The sequence below is a fragment of the Bos grunniens genome, chromosome X (genome assembly GCF_055505025.1).
Source record: "Bos grunniens cultivar Pamir isolate PY7600 chromosome X, Bosgru_T2T1.0, whole genome shotgun sequence".
NCBI classification, from domain to species: Eukaryota; Metazoa; Chordata; class Mammalia; order Artiodactyla; family Bovidae; genus Bos; species Bos grunniens.
In genome coordinates this window covers 19522814-19549461 of record NC_141194.1, presented here as the reverse complement: position 1 = coordinate 19549461, position 26648 = coordinate 19522814, and the positions used below count along the sequence as shown (strand labels likewise).

Genomic DNA, 26648 nt, shown 5'->3' with positions numbered 1-26648 from the left:
TTCATTTCTGTGATGATAAACCAAAGAAAAATGTGTTAAAAGTACTTGTCTACTACATAGGCCTTTAACAAACATCAGTCTCCATCAGTCTCATCTTCTAATTGCTCCTATAGACCCAGACTGTCAGTTTGGGACTGACTTACTACTCATGATAGGTGACCAGCAAACTTTGTTTATTGGCAACATATTTGCATAATCATGAGGAATAAGCTTTATTTCAGAGTCTTCTTTAACAAAATTTATTTCCCTGAATCAAATATTTATAGTTATTGAACAAGTTTGTGTGTTTACATTTTTAAGGTTCACATAATCATTACTCCTTATTACCAAATTCAGACTTAAATTGAAGAAAGTAGGGAAAACCACTAGCCCATTCAGGTATGACCTAAATCAAATCCCTTATGATTATACAGTGGAAGTGAGAAATAGATTTAAGGGACTAGATCTGATAGACAGAGTGCCTGATGAACTATGGAATGAGGTTCGTGACATTGTACAGGAAACAGGGATCAAGACCATCCCCATGGAAAAGAAATGCAAAAAAGCAAAATGGCTGTCTGGGCAGGCCTTACAAATATCTGTGAAAAGAAGAGAAGTGAAAAGCAAAGGAGAAAAGGAAAGATATAAGCATCTGAATGCAGAGTTCCAAAGAATAGCAAGAAGAGATAAGAAAGCCTTCCTCAGCAATCAATGCAAAGAAATAGAGGAAAACAACAGAATGGGAAAGACTAGAGATCTCTTCAAGAAAATTAGAGATACCAAGGGAACATTTCATGCAAAGATGAGCTCGATAAAGGACAGAAATGGTATGGACCTAACAGAAGCAGAATATATTAAGAATTGGTGGCAAGAATACACAGAAGAACTGTACAAAAAAGATCTTCACGACCCAGATAATCACGATGGTGTGATCACTGACCTAGAGCCAGACATCCTGGAATGTGTAGTCAAGTGGGCCTTAGGAAGCATCACTACGAACAAATCTAGTGGAGGTGATGGAATTCCAGTGGAGCTATTTCAAATCCTGAAAGATAATGCTGTGAAAGTGCTGCACTCAATGTGCCAGCAAATTTGGAAAATTCAGCAGTGGCCACAGGACTGGAAAAGGTCAGTTTTCATTCCAATCCCAAAGAAAGGCAATGCCAAAGAATGCTCAAACTACTGCACAATTGCACTCATCTCACACACTAGTAAAGTAATGCTCAAAATTCTCCAAGCCACGCTTCAGCAATAAGTGAACCATGAACTTCCTGATGTTCAAGCTGGTTTTAGAAAAGGCAGAGGAACCAGAGATCAAATTGCCAACATCTGCTGGATCATGGAAAAATCAAGAGAGTTCCAGAAAAACATCTATTTCTGCTTTATTGACTCTGCCAAAGCCTTTGACTGTGTGGATCACAATAAACTGTGGAAAATTCTGAAAGAGATGGGAATACCAGACCACCTGACCTGCCTCTTGAGAAACCTATATGCAGGTCAGGAAGCAACAGTTAGAACTGGACATGGACCAACAGACTGGTTCCAAATAGGAAAAGGAGTATGTCAAGACTGTATATTGTCACTCTGCTCATTTAACTTATATGCAGAGTACATCATGAGAAATGCTGGACTGGAAGAAGCACAAGCTAGAATCAAGATTGCTGGGAGAAATATCAATAACCTCAGATATGCAGATGACACCACCGTTATGGCAGAAAGTGAAGAAGAACTAAAAGGCCTCTTGATAAAAGTGAAGGTGGAGAGTGAAAAAGTTGGCTTAAAGCTCAACATTCAGAAAACTAAGATCATGGCATCTGGTCCTATCACTTCATAGGAAATAGATGGGGAAACAGTGGAAACAGTGTCAGACTTTATTTTTTGGGCTCCAAAATCACTGCAGATGGTGATTGCAGCCATGAAATTTAAAGACACTTACTCCTTGGAAGGAAAGTTATGACCAACCTAGATAGCATATTCAAAAGCAGAGACATTACTTTGCCAACAAAGGTCCGTCTAGTCAAGGCTATGGTTTTTCCAGTGGTCATGTATGGATGTGAGAGTTGGACTGTGAAGAAGGCTGAGTGCCGAAGAATTGATGCTTTTGAACTGTGGGGTTGGAGAAGACTCTTGAGAGTCCCTTGGACTGCAAGGAGATCCAACCAGTCCATTCTGAATGAGATCAGCCCTGGGATTTCTTTGGAAGAAATGATGCTAAAGCTGAAACTCCAGTACTTTGGGCACCTCATGTGGAGAGTTGACTTATTGGAAAAGACTCTGATGCTGGGAGGGATTGGGGGCAGGAGGAGAAGGGGATGACAGAGGATGTGATGGCTGGATGGCACCACTGAGTCAATGGACGTGAGTCTGAGTGAACTCCGGGAGTTGGTGATGGACTGGAGGCCTGGCGTGCTGCGATTCATGGGGTCGCAAAGAGTCAGACACGACTGAGTGAGTGAACTGAACTGAATCATTACAGCAGCTTGGTCACTTTCAAATGTTGAATGTCTTAATTTTTTTTTCAAGAGAAAAATATGCACAAAGCAACTACTTATTAACAAGCAATACTTTAAAAATTTTATTAAAGAACATTTTGGGGAAAATAGTCATTTATAATTTATCAGTTATGATCCATTTAGTTAAATAGAAACCACACTAGGTATTCAGCAGAAGGAATTTAACATAAGGGATTGGTATACCTTTATGTAACTTTATTTATGTTACATAAATAAACTTTATTTATGTTACATAAATAAACTTTATTTATGAGTAATATTCCATCATATATATGTGCAACTTTATTTATGTAACATAAATAAACTTTATTTATGAGTAATATTCCATCATATATATGTGCCACATCTTCTTTATCCATTTTGCTGAAAGAGCAAAAGGAAGACTGGTGACCCAAAGATAATAACTGTGAGAGACATCTACCAGCTCTAAGTCTGAGAGTATTAAAGGGAAGAAATTAAGGGTAGCCAGAACCTAGGACCTGGGAGGAGGAGACTGGCTGAATTGGATCTCAGACTTAGGTTACCATCCAGCGAATTCTGGTAAACTAGGATCTTTCTTTTAACATTTTTGTTGGAGTATAGTTGTTTCCCTGGTGATTCAGTGGTAAAGCACCTGTCTACCAATCCAGAAGATTCAGGAGATGCGAGTTCAATCCCTAGGTCAGGAAGACCCCTGGAGAAGGAAATGGCAACCCACTCCAGTGTTCTTGCCTGGAGAATCTCAGTCTCATGGACAGAGGAGCCAGGCAGGCTACATACAGTCCATAGATTCACAAAGAGTCAGACATGACTGAGAGACTCAGCACACATGCTCATAGTTGCTGTACAGTGTTGTGTTACTTTCTGCTGTACAGCAAAATGAACCAGATGTATGTATACATATATCCACTCAGTTTTGAATTTTCTTCCCATTTAGGTCGCCGCAGAGCACTGAATAGAGTTCCCTGTGCTATACAGTAGGTGATCATTAGTTACTTATTTTATACAAAGGTGTGTGTGTATATGTATATATACATATCTCAATCCCAATATTCCCGTTCATCCAGCTCTTCTTTTACCCCCTTGGTGTCCATGCATTTATTCTCTGCATCTGTGTCTTTATTTCTGCTTCACAAATAGATTATACATATATGTGTTAATATATGATATTTGTTTTTCTCTTTCTGACTTATTTCACTTAGTATGACAGCCTGTAGGTCCATCCATGCCTCTGCAAATGGCACAGTTCTGTTCCTTTTTATGGCTGAGTAATATTCCATCATATATATGTGCCACGTCTTCTTTATCCATTCCTCTGTTGTGGACATTTAGGTTGCTTCCATGTCCTGGATATTGTAAATAGTGCTTCAGTGAACACTGAGGTGCATGCATCTTTTGGAATTATGGTTTTCTCTGGGCATATGCCCAGGAGTGGGATTGTTGGATCACATCAATTCAGTTCAGTTGCTCAGTTGTGTTTGACTCTTTGTGACCCCATGGACTGCAGCACAACAGGCTTCCCTGTCCATCACCATCTCCCATAGTTTGCTCAAACTCATGTCCATCGAGTCTGTGATGCCATCCAACCATATAGTAGCTCTATTTTTAGTTTTTAAAGGGACCTCCATACTGTTCTCCTTAGCGGTCATACCAATTTACATTTCCATCTAGTAACTTAGGATCTTAGAGAAGGGAGTGTACATAGCTGGAGTTCACACTTCTGAGGGGATAGGGACACTTGGCTGCTTGTGGTATCTCTGAGTAGGCACAATGAGACTGGTGTTATGGGAATGCTGAAAAGAAAGTCAACTGAAAGAAACTGCTGATGCTGGACCTGAAACAAAACCACAGTCTTTACCCCAGCTTTCCAGTCTCATTCTAATGTCTTCTATTAGTTGAATCTAACAGGAAGCCAACTGGCAAAGGAGTCTGGAAAATAACAGTTTTCAGAGTTCAGCCCTTGCATTTGTAGAATACAAAATGCTCCATTTGCAACTGAGAGACAAAATATAAATAACTGGAATATATAGCTAAAAAAATGACAGTAACTGCAAAAATTCCTTTGAGTTTCAAATATCCTTTCTGAAGTCCATTCAAATCATCAGTATGTGATGAATAAGTTGCATTTCTTACATGAATTGAGGTCTATAATGATGACAGAAAATGGGTTTTTACATAACTCTTACACTGACCCCTATGAAACCACATCCTTTTCTAGTGGTCACTTTCTTTTCCCCTTCCCAAATGAAATGTGTTCCAGTATTACTCTGCCTCTGAATGAGCAGATTGAGTTTTCTTTGTAAAGCATGTGTTTAATAAAGTCCAGTTAAAAGAACAGCTGCAGATGGGTGTCTTGAAACTCCCAGAGAAATTGTTGAACAAGCAAGCTTCCCTGTGAGCAGGAAAGTTCTCAGATTAGGACTCTTATTTATTTACTGAATAAGAATGATGTTGAGGCATGCAAATATTTCCTTTGAGAACTGTGTAACAGAATCTTAGGCCATTTTCCTGATGTCTACTACACTGAATAATCTAGTGTTCTGTTGGGCAGCTAGACTGAATGGAGTATAAAATTATTTCCAGTATGCAAACCTGACAAGTAATACTACAATGATTTCCTTATTCCAGGGAGTATATATATGGATTTCAATTTAAAAAAAAGCTAAACGAGTTTAGTAAACTTCTGCTTTTCCAAGTCAGTGAAACAAATATTGAGAGTAACTAAAGGATCTTGGTAAAAGGAACCTAACCTGTGGTAACTTAAGGTGATTGGCTATTATCAATTGGTTAATATTTTAGCAGTTGCGCATGTATTTGGATCCTGTTATTTCTATAGGGTTAAACCCAAAATCTTTATCACTTAGTCTTGATGAAAAAGAGGATAATGTAAGAACTAGATAATTGTATGCTTGAGTTGATTCGCAGGTGTTTTAAATGGCTATGTTCAAAGTACATTGGACAATGGACTGTATCAGTATTTTTGTGATGGAAATATATTTAGACATCCCAGAGTATTCCAACCTTCTCTTCTAGTCTTTTCAATATATAAAACTCAAAGGGAAGCACAAAAGATACGATGACGACTTCTCAGTTGTTAAAAACTGGGGATAAACGGCTAACACTGGATGTCAAGCCAGTGTCTAAAATCACCTTGATAATTTAGAGTGATAAGAGTTAATCAAAATGAATTTTAGTGGGGTAAATACAAAAGAGAAATATGGGGGATAATATTTAATCATGGAACTTTTGCAGAATAACTGACTCTGAGAACAAAATGATTTGATGATGGAATGTGTCTACTCATAAAGTCAGTTCCATTTTGGCTACCTTGTGCTGGTGTCCAAATCAAGGGAGAGCAGAGTCTTACAGCTCTTTATATGTGAAGTAGCAGGGGAGATGTATTCTCTCTTTGTGATGATCATCCATACTCTAATCAATCCATTAATACCCAATTTTTACTGTATCTCCCAAAGGTACCCTTCTGAGATATCCTGGCAGTCATATGTAAGTATCTAACTGTTGGTCAGGACAAGTGACCTAGGAACACATTTGTTGGTCTCATTTTACTGTTCTTCAATCAAACTACTTTTGCAGAGGTAACTACAAAATATTCCAGAAGGCTGCCAGGCAACAAGTTCCATCCCCATTAAGGCATCCATAAGAGTTTTGTGAAATGTTGGATGTCCCATATTTATGAGAGTGTATGCACTGGGATCACATCTGCATTTCCTTCCCTCTGTCATCAACAGTAGTAGCATTAACTATCATGACTGTAACTATGTGTAGTTGATTATTTGCCAAGTACACACAATAACCATGAACTTGAGTCAACTAAGCCTTAGAGACATGAGCAGTATGCCTAAGGTCACCCAACCAGTCAGAGGTGGAATTAGAGCTGACATTCAGGCCATCACACTCTTTAGAAGCAGCTCTGTTTATAGTTTGGAAAGAGCTATAAGGCAATGGCACCCCACTCCAGTACTCTTGCCTGGAAAATCCCATGGACAGAAGAGCCTGGTAGGCTGCAGTCCATGGGGTCGCAAAGGGTCAGACACAACTGAGCGGCTTCACTTTCACTTTTCACTTTCATGCATTGGAGAAGGAAATGGCAACCCACTCCAGTGTTCTTGCCTGGAGAGTCCCAGGACAGGGGAGCCTAGTGGGCTGCCGTCTATGGGGTCGCACAGAGTTGGACACAACTGAAGTGACTTAGTAGTAGTAGTAGTAGTAGTAGTAGTAGTAGTAGTATGCACTCGATATGGAGGGATTAGTTCCTAGTACAGGTCTGCCTTACTTAATACAGTGATATAACACTTTGCTTTCCTGAGCCTTGACTTTCTCATCTGTAAATTGGGTTGTCTGGATGAAATGGTGAATAAGGTCTTTTGCAGATTTAGTCCTCTAAATCTGCAGATCTTTGAAAATGCGGATGTCCTTTCTCCTTAACTCAGTGGAAGGGAAGTATTGACTGGAACCTGTCTCTAAAAAGAGTTACTTCTAGGAGAAAAGTTTGTTGCCATCCTTAAAGTCAAAAAGTAATAAGAACAAATGAAATTGATTCCTTGATACAGTTTTAAGGAAACATGTCAAACAATAAATGTATAAATTAGAGTATTTCTCCTTTCTCAAAATTATCCTAAGAGATTTGGCTTTGTAATCTTAAAGATATGTCAGAGGATGTCAAATGGGATTGTTTTTAGTTTCTCAGAATTTTGGCTAAATCTCAGAAGCAAAATAAAATAGGTTATAAGTGCTCACACTTTCTATAAAGAGCTGTTAGCTGAAAATATTTCAGCAAACTCATGTTTGGTGTGAAAAAAAATTGGAAGGGGGCATGAGGGGAGCTTTTCTGGGGTGCTAGTGTTTTGGGTGCTGGGTTAATGACTATGTTAGCTGTAAAAATTCACTGAAGCTGTACACTTGTGAGTTGAGTACTTTTCTGTGTTTATGTTGTATGTTGATCAAATTTTTTTAACCAAAAAAATACATCAGAAAATTTAAGCTACAACAACTGTAATCACCTCCAGGATATAATAATATGAGAGAAGATTACATATTTTTAAATGTTTTTGAATAAAATCATTAAGGTAGAGAGTTGTCAATCAAATATAAAGTGCCTAAAACTTTGATGACTCTCCCCTCCTCTTTGATGACCCCTAGTTGAGTCTTTTATTTTCTGTATCCTCTGTATCTCATGTATATATAGTACCAATTAAGAGATTAAAATTCACACCAAGATCATTTCAGTCTAGAGTTTTTGTCAGGGAAACCCAATTGCAAAGTGAAATGGCGAAACTAAATTATACTACTATATGCTAGACTCTGAACATTCACTCCCTAGAGAATCTGCATTCTAAAATAAGACTATTGGGAAAAGCAATACAGGAAAACAGAAAGAAATCCTTAGATGATGGCATCTGAGGCACCACAAGGGTAGATATTAAACACTCTGCTTTCCTACAGATTAACCTTTTCTATACTCAGTAGAGTTGTAATATGTTAATAGACCCAAAGCCCCATTTTTTTCTTGAAAATATTGATGTATTAATTAATATGCATGTGTGCTAAGTTGCTTCAGTCATATCCCACTCTTTGTGACCCTATGGACTGTAGCCCATCAGGCCCCTCTGTCCATTGGAGTATAAATAGTTGAGAAGATAAAAACAAGGAATTATGACCATTGTCAAAAATGTTTTGGCCAGATTATACAGGGACTTAATCATCCAACAAACTTCCCATTGAGAGCTTATACTGTCCCAGTAAATAGGGACAATGTCTTGAACAAAACATAAGGGACACAGCCCCTACTCTCATAGAATTTAGATTTGGCAAGAGGGACCATTAAAAACTTGTCACCCAAATTGTTCTAAGTCTGACTAATGCTGTAAAGCAAAGTCGTAGCACAGTCCACCTTAGATGCAGAGCCCATAGGTACTGAGGACAGACTGTCCTATGAGGGCTTGAGTATCTACAGATTTTGATATCCATAGGAGTCCTGGAACAAATTCCCCACATAAACTGAGGGATGATGACTCGATTTCTTTGAGGAAATAGTATATAAAAGGCCCTGGATGTTATAACCTTAGATTCTGATTTTTTAAATTAATTACAAAGAAAAATGCCACACAAGTGAAGCTTTACTGTTATACTCAGTGTTCTTTATTTCGTGTGTGTCTGTGTGTGTGTGTGTGTGTGTGTGTGTGTGAGAGAGAGAGGTATGTTAGACTGATAGCATCACATACCTGTTACTGTATATCTGATGATATGAAGAAAATTTATTCTTTTTAAAAATGCATTTATATTTACATCATTGTGAAAATTATGTTGCCATAGCCACAAGATATTTCTTTGGATCAGTTGTCCTTAATTTACAGGGAGGTTGCAATTTGGCTAGAATCAATAGTTTGGCCAATTAACTAACTTGATTTCTGAATGAGTCAGTGTTAGTTTTTCAATGATGAACTCCTAGCTTGGCTGCATGTTTACTATTGAAATGTAATGCATGGGTGCAAAATTCTTCTCCATAAATAGAGAAGTTTTACATTATTCTGTTTTCAACCTCAGGAAAAACAAAATCCTAAAAGAAGTACTTTTTAATCATTGTATTTTCAAAATTCTCCAGGGATACACTCCATAGGATATTTATCTAAAACAACTACAGATTTCATAGAAATAAAGATTGTTAAAGATTAATGATTGATGAAGATGGGCCCAAAGATACAAATTTGATAAATAAGAACTAAATATGTATATATTTTCATTTATTTTCTAATTGGATATGTCTTGGCTTAATCAAAGTATAAGTTGACCCAGAAATAATTTTAACAAAACCATAATACATATTGTAGGAAAAAGTGTCCTAGGTTATGAAGTTTATACAGGAGCACTGAAAGCTCTCCAAAGGTGTAATTACCTGAGTTTCTAAATGATTAGAGAGAACTTCTTGTATACAATGAAACTTTTTCTGATAAACTGTACTGCTTAAGGAACTGTTTTCATGTTTTTTTTTTTTATTTCATTGTTATTGTTTGTTCCATAGGTCTTCACTGCAGAACACAGATTTTTAATTACTGAATTATTGCTTAATAATTCTACTTTGGCTTAACTGAATGAATAAAAATATTTGTAATTTCTCTTTTATAAAGGCAATGCTTTAAAACACCATGGAATTGATTCAGTTATGGATGAGCCAAAGAAGGTTCCACATGTGTTTGGAAACTTGATATATGACAAAGAATCATTTTAACACAATGGAACAAGGATGGGCCATTCATTAAATGATAAAGAGAGGCAGTTATCTATATGTGAAAAGAAGTACATAAAAGTAGACAACTACTTCCTCCATATACAAAAATCAATTCCAGACCGATCAAGATCTTAAATAGGGAAGAAAATGTTTTATTTTTTTTTAAATAGAAGAGAAATCTTTATGACCTTTGGGTAGGGAAGGACTTAAAATATAAAAAGCAAAAAAATAAATAAAAAGCATAAACTATATAGGAAAATATTGGTAATTAAGTCTATATGAGGGATTCCCTGGTGGTTCAGATGGTAAAGGATCCACCTGCAATGTAGGAGACCAGGATTCTCCTGGTCTTCCCTGGAGGAGAGAAAATGTATGGGTTGGGAAATGGGCTGGGAAAATCCCCTGGAGGAGGACATGGCAACTCACTACAGTATTCTTGCCTGGAGAATCCCCATGGGCTGTAGCCCACCAGGTTCCTCAGCCCATGGGGTAGCAAAGAGTTGGACACGACTGAGTGACTAAGCACAGGTCTATATGAAATTCAAGAACTTCCCTTCATCAAAAGATACAAAAAGAGAGTAAAAGGCAAGCTATAAAAGGCAAGTGGGAAATTAATGATATTTGCAACACTGATTACTAAAAGGAAACCTGTAGAGTTCAGAGTATATAAAGCCTATCAGAAATCAGTAAGAAAAAGACACTGACCCTAAAAAAAATGAGCAAATGACATGGTCTATATTTTCATGGAAGAAGAAATAACATGGCCATTGAAACATATGAAAATGTTAAGATAAAATTACACATTAGCTTGAATGAGTACAATTAATGACAGGACTAAGTAAAGGTATAAAATAGAAGGAAATTTTTTGGTTACCTTGAAATATATTTTGGCAGTACCTAGTAAATTTTAAAATATACATTCCCCATGACCCAGTGGCTCCACTCCTAGATATATTCCCTAAAAACTCTCATACATATACAAGAGATATACAGAAGAATGCTCTTAAGATTAGTCTTTGGAGTAACAAAAGAACCATGAACAGTGCAAGTTTCTATCAAAAATAGAATAAATGACATCTGATATACAATGGCTATTATTCAACACTGAAAACCAAAATGATGTAAAGATACAGGCATCTGTGTAGATGAATCTTAGTAACATATCAAAATGAAAAAGTTCACAGTAGAATAAATTAGTATGATCCCATTCATTTAAATTTTAAAACAAGAGAAACCTAACAGAATGCCACTAAAATTATTTTTAGTTCATGTTCATTTTATAACATTGCAGTGTTGTAAATCTAAATACATGCAAGGATATGTTTAACATAAAATTAAGTACAATGATTATCTCTGATGGAGGGGGGTTTGGGATTGGTGAGGGACTAGAAAAGACTCCAAACTAATGTCTACTTCTTAATCAGAGTGGTATAAGTATATGGGTGTTCAGTTTTACAATTTTTTTTTGTTCATATCCTGTGAGCTGTTCATTTATTAGCATACTATTTTGTATAAATGGTATGTTTTAAAACACAAATATGTTATTAAAAAAGGAAAGAATGAATGGAAGCAAGAGCAGACCGAAGAGGCAGAAAGACTGGTTGGGCTGGAGCCTGCTGCAAGGGGAGAAATGATGACAGCCTGAGTCACATAAAAAAGTTATTTTCAAGAAACTGGATGCATAAATACTGCTTATCATGTTCTCTCATTCACTTTCTCTTTTTGAAATATTTTTTAAAGACGCTGTATCAGGGTATAATTGACATACAAAACACAAGACATATTTAATATTTACAATTTGATGAGTTTGGTGATATCCATACCCTGGTGGCTCAGATGGTAAAGTGTCTGCCTGCAATGCGGGAGACCCGGGTTCGATCCCTGGGTTGTGAAGATCCCTTGGAGAAGGAAATGGCAACCCACTCCAGTACTCTTGCCTGGAAAATTCCATGGACTGAGGAGCCTGGTAGGCTACAGTCCATGGGGTCGCAAAGAGTCAGACACGACTGAGCGACTGAACTGAAGTGAACTGATACACCCATGAAAACATCGCCATGATCAATATAATAAACATATCCATCACTTCAAAAAGATTCCTCCTGATTTCTGTCCCTCTTTTTGTGGTAAGGATATTTACATAGAGATCTACCCTCTTAACAAATTTTTCAGTGTACAATACTTAATTGTAGGCCTTATTTTGTACAGCAGATTTCTTAACTCATTCATCTTACTGAAACTTTATAGTCATTAAACAACTTTCCATTTCCCCCTCACCCCAGCCCATGATCACTATTGTTTTACCCTGTTTCTATGAATTTGACTATTTTAGATGCTTCATAAGTGGAATCATGAAGTATTTCTACTTCAGTGACTGGCTTATTTCACTTAGCATAATGTCATCCAGTTTCATTTATGTTGTCATACATTGCAGGATTACCTTCTTTTGTTAAGGCTGAATGATATTCCATTGTAAGTCCATACCATGTTTTCTTTATCCATTCATCTATCGATAGACATTTAGGTTATTTCCATATCTTGGCTATTGTGAATAATGTGGCAGTGAACATTGGCGTTTGGATGTCTCTCCTATATCCTGATTTTAATTATTTTGAATTTTTGCCCATAACTGGAATTGCTGGATCATATATTAGTTCTTTTCTTACATTTGGTGGTGAATCTCCGTGCTGTTTTCCATAGCGATGGCACTATCTCTATCAACTAAAAGGCTTTTTTGCTCATCACAAATGAAGCTACTATGAACACTCTAGTACCTGGATTTGGGGGGCATATATTTCATGCCTGCCATCCACTTGTATAAACACTATCAGTTTCACAAAGTAGTTTATTTACATACACTCGTACCAAGAGTTTCTAGAAATCCTACTTGTTCCATGTCTTCATCATATTTTATATTGTTAGTGTTTTAAAAAATTTGTCATTCTCTTGCTTATGTAATAATATTTTATGGTGTTTTTAATTTGTGTTTCTCTAATAAGGTAGAACGCTTTTCCATATATTTATTGGCTTGTCTCACAGCTTAGTTGGTAAAGAATCCACTTGCAATGCAGGAGACCCAGGTTCGATTTCTGGGTTGGGAAGATCCCCTGGAAAAGGGAAAGGCTACCCACTCCAGCATTCTGGCCTGGAGAATTCCATGGACTATACAGTCCATGGGGTCACAAAGAGTCGGACACAACTGAGCGACTTTCACTTCACTTTCACATTGGATGTTTAGATGTCGCTTTTCATGCCTGTTTAAATACTTGCCCAATTTGCTATTAGGTGGTGTGTCTTTTCCTTCTTGATTTGTAGATATACAAAATTGACAATACTTTTAGTAGAATGTTGGAGAGCAATCATAAAATTTAGCAAGACAGGAAAAGAGTCAGGGGAAAAGGAAAAATGATCTTTTAAGGAATTTTGAGGGCCTTCTTTAGAAGAGTAGTAATGTGCCAGTATAAAGTGGAATTCTGTTTGAAATAAAAATATAAAATTATTTTCTAGGTTCACCTGCTGCTCTAGTATTACACAGAATTATGGTACATTTTCTAAATCTTCCCTGGCAAGTGAGAGAAACTCATCTCTAGTCAATCTATCATTTGCTGTTGCTCTGTTGTGTGGATATTTACTGTCTGTCAGCTCCTAAATAGTAGAGAGAGATATGGATGAGGGTGCGGAAGAGAACAGTTCACATTTAGCACTCTCTTCTGTGCATGGTTGCTGATCTGAGAAATCACAGAAGCCACAACATAGCAGAATTTCAGCCTTACTCAAATTGCCTTTTTAAAGTGCAGTTTTTCTGTGTAGTGGAAATATTTCTGGGGGAAATTGATTAGGAGAATGTGAAGGAACATCTCCCACCCCCCATAAATATTAGTTTGTTCATGATAAAAGATGAGTGCTAATTTTCATTTCTTTCTCTTAGAATAACATCGGCTCTTACAATAGGAAATACTATTTAATCAGTAGATATAATGTCAGTCTTCCCATTTTATAAAGATGCATCTTCTCCCTTCACTAAATATTCTGTTTGGTTCTTGAGAGTCTTGCTTGATTATGTTACATCTTACAGAGACTTTGCAGAATTCCAGAAATGCATTTCATAGTCCAAATGTTTGCTTTTCACCAGCACTGAATTTTAACATTCTATCTACCCATTTGTACCTCTATTCTTCATCAGCTTGATTTTCACTTACTTCTTTTTACAAGGTCCTCCTATTCATTCTGACCTGAGATACAGATAACATTTATACCTGGGACATACAGCAAGTGATCTCCCTTCCTAAAATGAATCAAAAAAAAAAAAAAAAGAAAGAAAACAGAAGGGAAGGGAAGGAAGGAAGAAAATAGGCATTGAAATACATAGGGAAATCACATCCTTTACTTTAAATATTGCCTGTTGAAAATCTTATAGATGTGATCTTCCAAGGCTAATAATTCCTTTTGGGAAAGAATATTCTAGGCCAAATATTTAAAAGAAGATCCTATATTAATATTAAATCTATTGAGATTCTTAAGCATACAAAAACTTTGGTTGTTTTATCAAAATAATCTGTGGAATGCCTCAGTGTCTTCCTGAGAAAAAGAGGAAGCATGCCAGGTATCAAGTTATCGTCTCATAGCTCTTCACCTGCCATTCCATGCTCTACTCTCTTAGCCAGAGCTGGGACTCTGCAAAAACACATTTCTCTGTTGCCAGCTGCTCTCTGATCTATAGGGGAGGGAGACTGATGGCCTCTGCCTGCCTACAAGGCTGGGTCAGGGGGAAGGAACTTCGGTCCATTTGCTATTTTTCTGACAACATCAGTGCGACAACTCTTCTTTACCCTAATAGCATTAGCGCCTACCTATAGGAGCAGCTGAAACTCGAGTGCTATTTTTTCAGTGCTCAAGTAGAGCCAGCTTCATCCTACCACTGTTACAGACATCAACACAAGCTGAGCTCTCTGAGCATCCTCCACTAAGCAACTGTTTTCAGAGTTTCAGGCTCTTCTTTGTTCCTCCAGTCCTATGGATGGCAACTCCTGAACTTTTTACCTCTGCCATATGTTAGAATTTTCTGTCAGTTACCTAGTTAATGATTTTATACCTAGTTAACATTTCTTTATCTTAGATAATATTTATATTCTCTCAGTTCAAAATAGCTGTTGTGCTTTCTGTCTCCTGACTGGACACACACAGACACACATGTACAATATGTATATTTTATATATAATAAATATATGTGATATATAATATGTGTATAGCACATATGTAATATATATAATACATATGTAGCATATCTAAATGATATAAATTATTACTTTACCTTTTTTCTTGCTTTGTATACAGTCAAAAAGTAGGGAAAAAATACCATGAAACATATCAGTATACATACATATGCTCTTGAATGAGTCAGAGTTAGGTCTATTTGCTTATGTTGAAAGAGCTTGTGAGACAGATTTCTGAAGTGCAATGAGTGACCTTTTTTTTTTTTTTTCCACTGAGTGATTTTGTACTCAAAATAGATTGATCACAGAGGGCTGTATTATGTGAAGGTAATGATGATAATGCTACTGATAATTTTATTAGATATCTACTAATTACAGCTATATTTTCCTTGAAGATTTCTTTGGAGCCATAGAGTTGCTTTGGAAAGATTTTATTACCTAGAGAATTCTAAAAGAAAGATAACAAATTCTTCAGAAGTTGCATTGAGTGGAGTGGACATGTTGACTATTAATCATGATGATTTTTGACATAACCTTAGAAGAGAGAAAAGAATGTTTGAAGGGTGGGAAATGGTTCCATCTATTTAGGGAAATAGACAGGTTTGACTCATGCTGTCATTTATGTGACTGTGCTATAAAGGGCCCAATTTTGATGCTAGTCAAAAGCATCTGACAAGAGTAATTACCCATCACCAGTTCTCTTGGACATTGCATGTACTTTAGTTCTAGTGAGTGTGGCTAGTAGGGGGAACGGAGTCCCCACATTGAAAAAGGTTATATTATCCACAGGAACAGAAGAATATGTAACCTAAAATTGATGTAAGTGGAGAAGTTTTTAGTTAATAATCAACAACTATGTTTTCATAAACCTTGAAACTACTAAGTGCTAGGAAGTTATGCTAGGTATGGATTCTACTCTCTGGGAGAAATAGAAATATAACTACGAAAAGGGCAGTTAGAACCAGTGTGATCAATGCAGCAGTCGCACTAGATATACAACTGATAACTGAAAAGGGGAGTGATGTTGCAAGGTGAAGTAGATTAACAGGAGGTCAGCTGCACTAGGTTTTGAAGTATTGTTAATTTTGTTAAGTGAACAGGGGGATGAAAGAAAATCCCAGAAAAAGGAAATAGTATGTGCCAAGGCAGCAAAATGCAAAGTAGCTTGACATGTTAGAAAAACTGTAAGCAGCGCAGTGTCCTTAGAGGGTAACATGTGAAGGACAATAAACAGAAAATCAAGTACAGTGTATAACCTTTTACTCAGGGCCCAGAATCTACTCAAGGTTGGCTTAAGGAACATTGAGAGGGAGGGCTAGCCATCAACCATAGTCACTATTTTCTTCCCTTTCCACTCTGTTTGTTTCCCAATACATTTGTGCCTGTAATCAATACTAAGAGCTGTCCCCTGGCACGATGTAGTGACAGATCTTCTAAAGATGGTCATAGGACATGGGTAGGCATCATGCATTTGAGACCAGAAGGAAACATTGATAAAGCATGTTTGAACTTATTCTGTTCATATTGTCTTGTAGCATGTTCAAAAAGATAAAAAGTAAAAAATCATTGAAGCAAATTGGGAAAGAAAAAAAAAGAAAAATCATATGTTCTAGGCCTGCTGCAGCAAGAGATACATCTATGCAGGTTCATCACCCTTATGGAGATTAAGGAACAAGTGACAGCTGCAAATTTTCTGTAGTGCCAAGCCATGCACTTAGCAAAACACAGCTCTCAGAGGATGAATGATACCATATGCCTGGCACCATGTCCTCCTCTTTTTTTAACCCCACTTGTACTACCAGAGAAAAAGTAGGATGTGAGAGCTCATGGAAGGAAGACATACAAAGAAAGCCAGTTTATGGAACAAATGAACTTATCCACAAAATAGAAATAGTCACAGATGTAGCAAACAAACTTATGGTTACCAAGGGGGTAAGAGGAGGGGGATACATTGGAAGACTGGGATTCACATATACACACTGTATGTGCATGTTAAGTTGCTTTAGTCATGTCTGACTCTGCACGACCCCATGGACTATATAGCCCACCAGGCTCCTCTGTCCATGGAATTCTCCAGGCAAGAATACTGGAGTGGGTTGGCATGGACAGAGGAAACTGGCAGGCTACAGTCCATAGGGTTGCACAGAGTTGGACACAACTGAAGTGACTTAGCACACACACATATGTAAAATAGATAAACTAATAAGGACCTGCTGTATAGCACAGGGAACTCTACTCAATACTCTGCAATGATCTATATGGGAAAAGAATCTAAAAAGAGAGTGGATATATGTATATGTAGAGCTGATTCATTTTGTTGTACACCTGAAACTAATACAACATTGTAAATCAATTATATAACCCAGTAAATTTTTTAAAATAACTAAGCACGTGTGTACACACACACACACACACACACACACAACTAGTTGGTTTCTGGCAGAAACTTTGCTTCACTAAGGCCAGCAGGATATAGAGAGATAGGACCCTAGCTAGAGTAATTATAGGAAGTGTGTGATTACAGATGTTTGGCACCAGAAGTGGCAAATTTTTAAAACATGGTCTAATGTTTCAAATGAGCAAGTGTTTTCTCATGTGTAGAAGAAAAATTATAGTTAAAATGTGCACTTGATTGATAACCTCCATGGAATTTTTATGAAGGTTACATGAAATAATACATTTAAAGTCAGCACAGTGCCTGGCCCAAAGCAAGTGCTTCTCATGCTTAATAGTTACCATCTTATTCTTCATATTCTACTATCTTTTTTTTGCTGTTTTTAATATTTTAGGAGTTGAGACTCACAGTAAGACATAGTATCAATAGGTACAGAAATTTTTCTAATTGATAAATATTTTATATATTCTGATGATATTTATAAAACCTAAGTAATAATGCAATTAAACAATCTATATGTTAACCTTGAAGTTGTATTTAATTTGATACATGTATATATTGTGAAATGTTTACCACATTGAGGTAAGTTAACACCTCTGTCATCTCACTCAATGACCATTTTGTTTTTGTTGTTATGGTGAAGTCATTAAAGCTCTACCCTCTTAACATCTTTCAAGTATACAGTACAATACCATAGACTACAGTCACCATGATGTATCTTAGATCCTGGAAACTTATTCATCTTATGATCGAAAGTTAATACACTTTAATCAACATCTCATTTTCCCCACCCCTCAGGCCCTGGTAACCACCCTTCTACTCCTTGTTTCTGTAGGTTCTATGTTTTTAAATTCCATATAAAATTGAGATCATGTAGTATTTGTTTTTCCTTGTACAACTTATTTCACACAGCATAAGTCTCCTAAGGTCCATCTACATTGTCCCAACTAGCAGGATTTCATGCTTCTTTATTCTGTGTGTGTGTATGAGTGAGTGATATTTTCTTTCATCCTATGATGAACTCTTGATTGCTTCCCTATCTTGGTTATTGTGAATAATGCTACCATGGGCATGAAAGTGCAGATATCTGTTTGAGGCAGTGATTTCATCTTCTCAGATATATACCCAGGAATGGAATTTCTGGATCATATGGAAGTTCTATTTTTATTTGTTTGAAGAAATTTCATATGGTTTTCTATAGTGGCTTTATATTTCCACCAAAAGTGCACCAGGCTTCCCTTTTCTACACATCCTTGCCAGCATTTATCTCTCGTCTTTTTGACAATAGATTCCCAACAAGTGTAAGGTGCTATCTCATTGTGGTTTTGATTTACATTTCCCTGATGGTTAGTAATATTGAGCACCTTTTCATGTACTTGTTGGCTATTTGTATGTCTTGCTTGGAAAAATGCCTGTTCATCTTCTTATCATTTTAAAATCATATTTTTTTTTTGCTCTTGAGTTGTATGAGTTCCTTATATATCTTGGATATTAACCCCTTACCAGATAGATGGTTTGCCAACATTTTCTCCCTTTCTGTAGGTTACCTTCTTGTGTTGTTGATTGTTTCTATTTCTGTGTGCAAAAACTTTGTAGTTTCTGTAGTCCTGCTTGTTTTCCTTTTCTGCTTGTGGTTTTGTCATCGTATCCAAGAAGTCATCATCAAGACCAACGTCAAGGAGCTCTTCCCTTGTGTTATCTTTTAGTAGTTTCGTAGTTTCAGGTCTTACATTAAAGTTCTTAACCTATTTTCAGTTAATTTTTATGAATGATGTAAGACGGTGATCTAATTTCATTCTTCTCCATGTGAATATCCAATTCCATCAACACCATTTATTGAACTGACCATCCTCTCCCCATTGAATATGCTTGGCTGTCTTGTCAAATATTAGTTGACTACATATGCATAGTTTATTTCTAAGTTCTTGATTCTCTTCCATTGGTGTGTGTGTCTGTTTTTAGGCCAGTACCCTACTATTTTGTAATATGGTTTGAAATCAGGAAGTGTGCCACCATCTTTCTTCTTTCTTAAGATTGTTTTGACTATTCACTTTTTTTGTGGTTTAATATGAATTTTAGGATTATATTTTCTAGTTATTTTAAAAATGCCATTGGGATTTTGATACAGGTTGCACTGAATATATAAATGGCATTCAGTAGTATGGACATTGAAAAATATTAACTCTTCCAATCCATAAATGTGGAATATTATTCCATTTATTTCTGTCTTTAATTTCTTTCCTCAGTGTTTTATGATTTTCAGTATAGATACTTCTCTTCCTTGATTGAAGGTAATGGAATATGTAGATGAGAACAGAGAAGTAAAAATAATCATCCTTTTTAGGTAAAATAAATACAGTAGATAGTACTTATTTTTAAATAATTTAAAATGCTAGCAGAGCATGATATAGTATTTTGTGTGAGGTATCCTTCCCCTGAGAATTCATTCATTAAAATGGCAATTTTTGAAACATCTTGTCTTGTAGACTATTTAATATGAGGGAAATGAAACTCATTTAAAGACACTTGGGTTAAAAGTGAGTGTTCCTCAAGGATACAGGGATTCTCCTGGAATCTGATTATTAAAATTATAGCATATCATCCCATGTTAAAACATATTGCCCCAACTTAAAATCAGATGTTGTCATTTGTCTTTGCTTTAGGTTTCAATAAACTTGGAAGTCATCTTCTTAAGGTATGATTTCTAAATTAAACACATGTTAATACTTACAGTGGGCTTCCCTGGTGGCTCAATGGTAAAGAATCTGCCTGCCAATGCAGGGGACACAGGTTCGATCCCTGGGTTGGGAAGATCCCCTGGCAGAATGGAAATTCAGGGAATGGAAACCCACTCCAGTATCCTTGCTTGGGAAATCCCATGGACAGAGGAGCCTGGTGGGCTACATCCATGGGGTCACAGAAGAGTCAAACATGACTTAGCAACTAAAGAACAGCAACAACAAAACACAGGCAGTAGTGCAGTGCTATTGAAGCTATACCATTGGCAATTGTGAAATATATCATTACTTGACTGAGCACACACTGTGTCAGAGGGCATCCTTAACAGCCATCTTATTTAGTAAGATTGCCCATTTATGCTTAGGAAGATGATCGTCATTTTGAATTCTCACACAACTTAGGACCTTCCTAGGAGAGACTGCATTTAGTCATCAGTTTGCACTAACTGATACTGACACTGGTACTTACTTGAGGTCTTTATCATTTACGGCTGAAATGTGTAAAGTATCCCTGCACGCCAAAGTAGGCCTAATGGCTCTGTGACAGGAAACCCTACCATTTTCATTTTTATTTAAATATCTTTAATTCTTGTCTCTGATGGCTTCCTCTGTCACCTCATGAGTAAGTAGGGCTGATACTGGCTGCAGCAAAATCATACTCCCCATTTATCATGCTAATTGCAGTTTAATGAGGAGAGGCCTGAGGCTAGAAGACTTGTCTACCTAGAGTCCTACTGGAGTGGAGATTATTATGGTAATTAATACAGCCTTTGATAATTAAATTGCTCTACCAGATAGGTACTGTATTTATCATAAAGATTCACTGTAGCAAAACTTTTTGAGGGTACTCAAAAGCAGTTTTGAAAATTCAGTTCTATGAAGGCATTTTTTGTTTTGTTCTTTTTTATTTTTTCCTCTGAGAAATTACAGTTTGGATCCCTTTCAGATATTTCTCCTCAGAGCAAGACTACATAATTTGCAGAACTCAATTCGTAATCAAAGTACTGGGCCTCTTTTTCATGAAGAACAAAGACTGTGCTATAATGGCACTAAAATCTAAAGAGTTTTTCTTTCCTCCATATATTCTCTTTGCTCTTATGCATGCTCCCTTGTCCTATTGAAGTATACATGCAAAACACAAGTTCAAAGATAAAATTAAGAATTTCAAGATGGTGAAAACAAGAGCCCAAGTGTATGGGCCTGTATGACTGCTCGGACTGATTACACTCCCATGAAATTAGCCCTACCTCAGAGAGCAGAAATGTACGAAAGAAACCACTTTTCCTTCGGCATTTTACTTTATTTTATACTGAAGTATAGTTGATTAACATTGTGTTAGTTTTAGGTACATAGCATAGTGATTCGGTATTTTTACAGATTACACTCCATTATAGATTATTACAAGGTAATGAGCATAATTCCCTGTACTATACAATATATCCTTGTTACTTAGCTCTTTTATATATAGTAGTTCATATCTATTAATTCAACCCCCCTGAATTGTCCTTCCCTGCTTTCCTCCCACCTTTGGTAACCACAGATTTGTTTTCTCTGTCTTTAAGTCTGTTTCTGTTTTGCATATACATTTATTTGTGTTTTTTTTTTTTTTGATTCCGCATATAAGTGGAGTCACGCAACATTTGTCTTTCTCTGTCTGACTTATTTCACTAAGCCTAATATTCTCTAGGTCCATCCACCTTGCTACAAATGGCAGTATTTCATTCTTGATGCTGAATAATATTCCATCATATATATGTACCACATCTCCTGATCCAATCATCTGTTGATGGGCACTTAGGTTGTTTCCATGTCTTGGTTTCCATGCTGCTATGAGCATTGGGATGCATATATCTCTTCAAATTAGTGTCTTTGTTTGTTTTGGATATATATGCAGGAGTTGAATTGCTGGATCATGTGGTAGTTCTCTTTTCAGTTTGTTGAAGAACCTCCATACTGGGGAGGAGCCAAGATGGCGGAGGAGTAGGACGGGGAGAACACTTTCTTCCCCACAAATTCATCAAAAGAGCATTTAAACGTCGAGTAAATTCCACAAAACAACTTCTGAATGCCGGCAGAGGACATCAGGCACCCAGAAAAGCAACCCAACTCTTCGAAAGGAGGTAGGAAAAAATATTAAAAACAAACAAAAAAAAAGAGACAAAAGAGGGAGGGACGGAGGTCCGTCCCGGGAAGGGAATCTTAAAAAGAGAGAAGTTTCCAAACATCAGGAAACCTTCTCACTGCCGAATCTGTGCCGAGCTTTGGAAGCACAGAAGGCAACATAACAGGGAGAAAAAATAAATAAACAATTTAAAACTCGCAGATTGCGAGCCCTACGGTAACTCCCCCAGCAGAGAAGCAGCGCAGACGCCTGCATCCGCCATTAGCAAATCGGGGCTGGGCAGGGAGGCGCGGCGTGGGCTGCATCGCTGAGAGTAAGAATCTGGCCTGAATACCCTGAGCGCTATCTGAGCGAAATAATTTGGGCTAGCAAACCAGACTGTGGGATACCTACCACGCGAAAAGCCAGCCCTAACCTAAGACCGCCAGGCCCGCGCACGGAACAAAGGACTGAACAGAGATAGCCGGCTGCAGACCTTCCCCCTCCGGTGACAGGCAGCCAGAGCCGGAAGGGGGCAATCGCAGCCCCAGAGAGACATTATCTATAAAATTGGAAGCAGGCTTCTTTGCTAACTAAAACTTTTTGGGGGTCTGGACGGTCAACATCTGCCTGAGAAGGTGCGCCGGTTTTACATCCAGATAACCGAGTGGCGGGGAGGCGATAAGTCGCAGCATTGGCGCTCGCCTGGGAAGAGCAAATTGGCGCGCGGACCTGGGAAGAGCACAAAACGCAGGCCCAACTGAGTCTGCGCCTCTGAGGACTACCCGAGTGCCTGAACCTGAGCGGCTTGGACCTGGGAGGTGCATGCAGCCCAGGGCCAGCCTCGGATTGTTCCTGGCGGAACAACCTAGAGTCCGAGCAGTGTGGACAGGGAGGCTACACGCGCCGTGAGCGGGGGCAGACCCAGGGTGGCTGAGGCACTGCGAGCCCACGCCAGTGTTATTTGTTTGCAGCATCCCTCCCTCCATCCCCACAGCGCGACTGAACAAGTAAGCCTAAAAAAAAAAAAAAAAAAGTGTCCTCCACCGTGCCCTTTGAGTCAGGGCAGAAACCAGATACTGAAGAGACTAGCAAACAGAAGAAGATATAACAGAGGGAAACGCCTTGGAAGCTACAGGCAATAGATCAAAACCCTGTGGTTACTACGGACTACATAGGAAGGGGCCTATAGATCTTGAGAAATATAAATCTGACCAAGGAACTAGCCAAAAATGAACTGAACCCACAACACCCACAAAAAAACCCCAGAAAAGTCCTAGATATATTTTTATTATTTTTACGATCATTCTTTCTTTTTTTTTTAATTAAAAAAAAAAAAATTTAAGTCCTCTATTGTTCCTTTAATTTTCACTTTTATAACCTATTACTTTGCAAAAAAAAAAAAAAAGACCCTATTTTTTTCTTCTTCAGCAAACTTCATATATATATATTTTATAATTTTTTGACCTTGTTTTTTTTTTTTGTTTTGTTTTTGTTTTTTTCTTCTTTTCTTTAACATTGTATTTTTGAAATTCCAAACTCTACTCTAGATTTTTAATTTTCGCTTTTTGGTATATGTTATCAATTTTGTACCTATAGTTTTTTTTTATATAATTTCTGTGACTTTTTTTTTTTTCTTTTCTTCTTCTCTGTTTCTTTCTCTTCTTCTTTTATATAACATTGTTTATCTGAAATTCCAAACTTTACTCTAGATTTTTAATTTATGCTTTTTGGTATTTGATATCAATTTTGTACCTGTATTTTCTTTATAATTTTTGTGACATTGTTCGTATTTGTTTGTTTGTTTTCTCTCTTTATTTTTCTTCTTCTTCTTCTTCTTTTTTTTTTTTTAACATTGTATTTTTGAAATTCCAAACTCTACTCTAGATTTTTAATTTTTGCTTTCTGGTATTAGTTATCAATTTTGTACCTGTACTTTCTTTATAATTTTCGCGACCTTGTTTGTTTTTGTTTGTTCGTTTTTTCTCTCTTTCTTTTCCTTCTTCTTTTCTTTAACATCGTATTTTTGAAATTCCAAACTCTACTCTAGATTTTTAATTTTTGCTTTCTGGTATTAGTTATCAATTTTGCACCTGTACTTTCTTTATAATTTTCGCGACCTTGTTTGTTTTTGTTTGTTCGTTCTTTCTCTCTTTCTTTTCCTTCTTCTTTTCTTTAACATCGTATTTTTGAAATTCCAAACTCTACTCTAGATTTTTAATTTTTGCTTTTATGTATTTGTTACCAATTTTGTACCTTTAAGGACCCAATCTTCAGGACCCATTTTTCACTAGGGAGTGAGATTACTGGCTTGACTGCTCTCTCTCCCTTTGGACCCTCCTTTTTCTCCACCAGGTCGCCTGTGTCTCCTCCCTAACCCCTCTCTACTCTACCCAACTCTGTGAATTTCTGTGTGTTCCAGACGGTGGAGAACACTTAGGGAACTGATTACTGGCTGGATCTGTCTCCCTCCTTTTCATTCCCCCCTTTTATCCTTCTGGCCACCTCTGTTACCTTCCTCCTTCTTCTCTTCTCTGTATAACCCCGTGAACATCTCTGAGTGGTCCAGTTGTGGAGTGCACATAAGGAAGTGACTACTGGCTAGCCCACTCTCTCCACTATTGATTCACCTCATCTCATTTGGGTCACCTCTAACTCCCTCCTCCCTCTTCTCTTCTCCATGTAACCCTGTGAACCTCTCTGAGTGACCCTCACTGTAGAGAAACTTATCATCTTTAATGTAGATGTTTTATCAATGGTGCTGTATAGAAGGAGAAGTTTTGAAACTACTGTAAAAATAAGACCGATAATCGGAAGCAGGAGACTTAAGTCCAAACCCTGACTCCAGGGAACTCCTGACTCCAAGGAACATTCATTGACAGGAGCTCATCAAATGCCTCCATACCGACACTGAAACCAAGCACCACACAAGGGCCAATAAGTTCCAGGGCAAGACATACCAAGCAAATTCTCCAGCAACAAAGGAACACAGCCCTGAGCTTCAAGATACAGGCTGCCCAAAGTCACCCCAAAACTATAGACATCTCATAACTCATTACTGGACATTTCATTGCACTCCAGAGAGAAGAAATACAGCTCCACCCACCAGAACACCGACACAAGCTTCCCTAACCAGGAAACCTTGACAAGCCACCTGTACAAACCCACACACAGTGAGGAAACGCCATAATAAAGAGAACTCCACAAACTGCCAGAATACAGAAAGGACACCCCAAACTCAGCAATTTAAACAAGATGAAGAGACAGAGGAATACTCAGCAGATAAAGGAACAGGATAAATGCCCACCAAACCAAACAAAAGAGGAAGAGATAGGGAATCTACCTGATAAAGAATTCCGAATATTGATAGTGAAATTGATCCAAAATCTTGAAACTAAAATGGAATCACAGATAAATAGCCTGGAGACAAGGATTGAGAAGATGCAAGAAAGGTTTAACAAGGACCTAGAAGAAATAAAAAAGAGTCAATATATAATGAATAATGCAATAAGTGAAATTAAAAACACTCTGGAGGCAACAAATAGTAGAATAACAGAGGCAGAAGACAGGATTAGTGAATTAGAAGATAGAATGGTAGAAATAAATGAATCAGAGAGGATAAAAGAAAAACGAATTAAAAGAAATGAGGACAATCTCAGAGACCTCCAGGACAATATTAAACGCTACAACATTCGAATCATAGGGGTTCCAGAAGAAGAAGACAAAAAGAAAGACCATGAGAAAATACTTGAGGAGATAATAGTGGAAAACTTGCCTAAACTGGGGAAGGAAATAATCACCCAAGTCCAAGAAACCCAGAGAGTACCAAACAGGATAAACCCAAGGAGAAACACCCCAAGACACATATTAATCAAATTAACAAAGATCAAACACAAAGAACAAATATTAAAAGCAGCAAGGGAAAAACAACAAATAACACACAAGGGAATTCCCATAAGGATAACAGCTGATCTTTCAATAGAAACTCTTCAAGCCAGGAGGGAATGGCAAGACATACTTAAAATGATGAAAGAAAATAACCTACAGCCCAGATTATTGTACCCAGCAAGGATCTCATTCAAGTATGAAGGAGAAATCAAAAGCTTTTCAGACAAGCAAAAGCTGAGAGAATTCTGCACCACCAAACCAGCTCTCCAACAAATACTAAAGGATATTCTCTAGACAGGAAACACAAAAACGGTGTATAAACTCGAACCCAAAACAATAAAGTAAATGGCAACGGGAACATACTTATCAGTAATTACCTTAAATGTAAATGGGTTGAATGCCCCAACCAAAAGACAAAGACTGGCTGAATGGATACAAAAACAAGACCCCTACATATGTTGTCTACAGGAGACCCACCTCAAAACAGGGGACACATACAGACTGAAAGTGAAGGGCTGGAAAAAGATTTTCCATGCAAATAGGGACCAAAAGAAAGCAGGAGTAGCAATACTCATATCAGATAAAATAGACTTTAAAAC

The 26648-nt window shown here is 37.3% G+C and overlaps 1 long non-coding RNA gene across 18 annotated transcripts in view; it reads left to right on the top strand.

Annotated features, from left to right (window-relative positions):
* The window catches only part of LOC147339896 (uncharacterized), a 784113-nt gene that overhangs the window by 409094 nt on the left and 348371 nt on the right, over nt 1-26648 (top strand). The window contains exon 8 of one of the 18 annotated variants that reach the window (XR_015159706.1): nt 5945-5963. The exons of the other annotated variants lie outside the window; for them this stretch is intronic. This is a non-coding gene — a long non-coding RNA (uncharacterized LOC147339896). Of the gene's footprint in view, nt 1-5944; nt 5964-26648 lie in introns of those variants that run through there. 18 annotated transcript variants of the gene reach the window in all.